The sequence below is a fragment of the Loxodonta africana genome, chromosome 25 (assembly GCF_030014295.1).
Source record: "Loxodonta africana isolate mLoxAfr1 chromosome 25, mLoxAfr1.hap2, whole genome shotgun sequence".
Taxonomy (NCBI): domain Eukaryota; kingdom Metazoa; phylum Chordata; class Mammalia; order Proboscidea; family Elephantidae; genus Loxodonta; species Loxodonta africana.
Genome location: NC_087366.1, coordinates 14,796,909 through 14,800,265, shown reverse-complemented (window position 1 = coordinate 14,800,265; position 3,357 = coordinate 14,796,909). Strand labels below are relative to the sequence as shown.

Genomic DNA, 3,357 nt, shown 5'->3' with positions numbered 1-3,357 from the left:
AGGCCACGTGAGTTGTCGAATGACATCAAGGACATTATACATGAAGAAAGCAAGAGGTCATTAAAAAGACAGGAAAGAAAGTGACTGTGAAAATGGGCTCAAGCATAACAATGATTGTGAGAATGGCATAGGACAGGGCAGTGTTTCGTTCTGTCGTACATAGGGTTACTATGAGTCACAACTGACCTGACAACACCTAACAATATATACATATTTGCATATGTGCTTTACTGGTTTTGCTCCCCTAAAGAACCCAGATTATGACACTGTTGAACAATTTTAAGTTTTAAAGTGTCATGATGGGATTTTGTTTCTAAACTGGTGGAAGTGTCCTGCTGTTATGAAAAGTTAGAGAACTGCGAGGCAGGGCTTCAAACTGGTTCATTCAGGTTAGAACCCTATTAAGAATTTGCATTTTTAACAAGTTCCCTGCTGAGAATTTGCATTCCTAACAAGTTCCCAGGAAGTTATACATAAGCATCACCTGGGAATCTTGTTAAACTGTTGATTCTGACTCAGTATATCTGGGGTGGAAATGCAAATTCTCAGCATGAAACTTATTTCTCAGCAGGGGCTTAAGCCACGATGAACCATTTGGGATCCTTGCTGCCAACTTCAGCACTCTGTGTATGCCATAGATGGGTGCCCCGCATTGATGCGCTCGGACAGTCCTGATTTATATCTGTTGTCCTGGTAAAATTGTTAATCGGCCTCTCTTTCATTCTCAAAAGTATTCCAGTTTGGTTGATAAGTGAATAAGTGACATCTCACCCTAGTCATGGACAGTGTGGATGGCACTTACAGTCCTGGTGAAGCCCATGGTGGGAGAAGACACAGAGAAAGCAAATCCCCAGGAAGGAGTGAGTTTCACAAAGAAAACCTGCTTAGCAGTTGCTGCTGTTGGTCTTCTTCCCCTTGGCATCTGGCAAAAACTTCAGGATTTTTACATGTTAAAGGCAAAAGCTCATAAGGAAGGTCAGTATTGGAATTCACCAGCCGCTTAAGATAGTTGGTATTCAGGGAAATAATTTCTGGGTTGCTGTCTCAGCTCTGATGGGAGCTTAAATATTGCCAGTGCTATTTTGACAGCGGTACTCAACAGAGCTGCTCACAGGTCAACCTATGTAAAAGCTCCAGGGTAAGAGGGAAAAAAAAAAAGTCCATTTTCCTTTATCTACCACATACCATACTTTTGGGATTCTGAAATGTCTTACTGGGCACTTTATGCAATTAAAAAAAAATTTTAAAATAATATCTTGTTGAGTTTTTAATGGAAGCTTACACAGCAAGTTAGGTACCCATGTGATAATTTCCACACAAAATTTTTCAGTGACGTTAGTTACTTTCACCACAATATGTCAACACTCTTTTTTAATTGTGTTCTGTTTGTTTTCTTTCCAGTAGTCTAGTTTCCCTGGCCCTTTATCATCTCATGTTTGCTTTTGAGTAATTGTCATTTTGGACTCATACTGACAGTTTTTATTAGGGGTATCTTAGGGGTGTGGAGCCCTAGTGGTGCTGTGGATAGACAAGAGCTCAGCTGCTAACCAAAAGTTTGACAGTTAAAATCCACCAGCCTCTCCTTGGAAACCCTATGGGGCGGTTCTGCTCTGTCTTATAGGGTTTCTATGAGTCAAAATTGACTCGACAGCAACGGGTTAGGTTTTGTTTGTTTGTTTGTTTACCTTATGGGTAATATCCTTGATTTTGTGTGCCACTCTGTTATTTTGCTAACGGGTGATCTCAGGAGATAGGCTCAGTTGTAGGTTTAAAGAGTGTCTTGGGATGATAGTCTCAGGAAGTCCTCTGTTCTCCACTTGTCCAGTTTGTCTGGCATCTTCACCTTCTTCTTTTTTTTTTTAACTGAATTTTAGATGAGGGTTTACAGAGCAAATTAGTTTCTCATTAAATAATTAATACACACATTGTTTTGTGGCATTGGTTGCCACCGCCACGACATGTCAATACTTTCCCCTTCTCCATCCTGGGTTCCCCATTACCAGCTTTCCTGTCCCTCCCTGCCTTCTGGTCTTTGCCCCTGGGCTAGTGTGCCCATTTAGTCTCATTTTGTTTTAAGGGATTGTCTAATCTTTGGCTGAAGGATGAACTGCAGGAATTAAAAGGGAGTCCTGGAGCCATACTCTAAGGGTTTCTCCTGTTTCTGATAGACCAGTAAGTCTGGTCTTTTTTAGAGGGGTGGGAAGGAGGTTAGCATTTTGTTCTACATTCTTCTCTAGCTCTATCTGGGACCCTCTATTGTGATCCCTTCAGAGCAGTCAGTGGTGGTAGCTGGGAATCATCTAGTTGTGCTGGACTCAGCCTGTTGGAGTCTGTGGTACTTGTGGTCCATTAGTCCTTTGGACTAATCTTTCCCTTTTGTTTTTAGTTTTCTTCATTCTCTCTTGCTCCAGACGGGGTGAGACCAGTAGAGTATCTTAGATGGCCACTCATGAGACTTTAAGACCCAGACATTAGAACATTTTCTTTATAAACTATATTATGCCAATTGAACTAGATGTTCCCCAAGACCATGGTCCCCAGCCCGCAGCCCAGTAATTTGGTCCCTCAGGGTGTTTGGATGTGTCTATGGAGCTTCCATGACCTCGTCTTGGTCAAGTTGTACTGGCTTCCCCAGTATTGTGTACTGCCTTACTCTTTACCATAGTTGCCAAAAAATATGGAATACTTCAGGAATTTGTGTATCATCCTTGCTCAGGGGCCTTGTTAATTTTCTCTGTATTGTTCCAATTTTAGTTATATGTGCTGCTGAAGTGACAGCATCTTTTTTTCTTAAGAAAAATTTAAGTTCTTCTCCACATTTTTCTCCCACTCTAACTGGAACCATCTATCATGGCCTCAGTCCGAATGGTCTGTGGTGGTAGCTAAGCACCACCTAGTTAGTTCTTCTGGTTTTAGTGTAGATGAGGTTGTGACTCATGTAGACTTGTTTCTTCTCTGAAGTTCTGATTACCTTCTTACTACTTTTTCCTTGGCAAGTAGAGACCCACAGTTGTGTCTTAGATGGCTACTTGTAAGCTTTTAAGACCCCAGATACTACTCACTTCACTACGACGCAGATCTTGGCTTTTGTGAACTGTGTTATGCTAACTGACTAAGGTTGTCTCATGAGACCATGGTCCAATGTTGGAAGGTATTTGGCTGTCAGAGGAGTATCCGTATTTTTATCTTCAATGAATATATGCACTTGTTCTGGCATATTTGTGTTTACACATGCCTACAGATTCTTCTATCTGTTCTCACCTATGTATATATCTATACCTATATATTCCAATTTCCCTATGTCCATCCACATATACTCAAACATTCGTTATAACTTTGATTGTTCTGTGCTCACTA

General features: G+C 41.1%; 1 non-coding gene across 1 annotated transcript; it reads right to left on the bottom strand.

Annotated features, from left to right (window-relative positions):
* Positions 1–2,671: 2,671 nt before the first annotated feature.
* LOC111750952 (U6 spliceosomal RNA) lies at positions 2,672–2,780 on the bottom strand. The gene has a single exon (XR_002786023.2). It is a non-coding gene; the product is annotated as a U6 spliceosomal RNA (small nuclear RNA).
* Between the last annotated feature and the right edge of the window lie 577 nt (positions 2,781–3,357).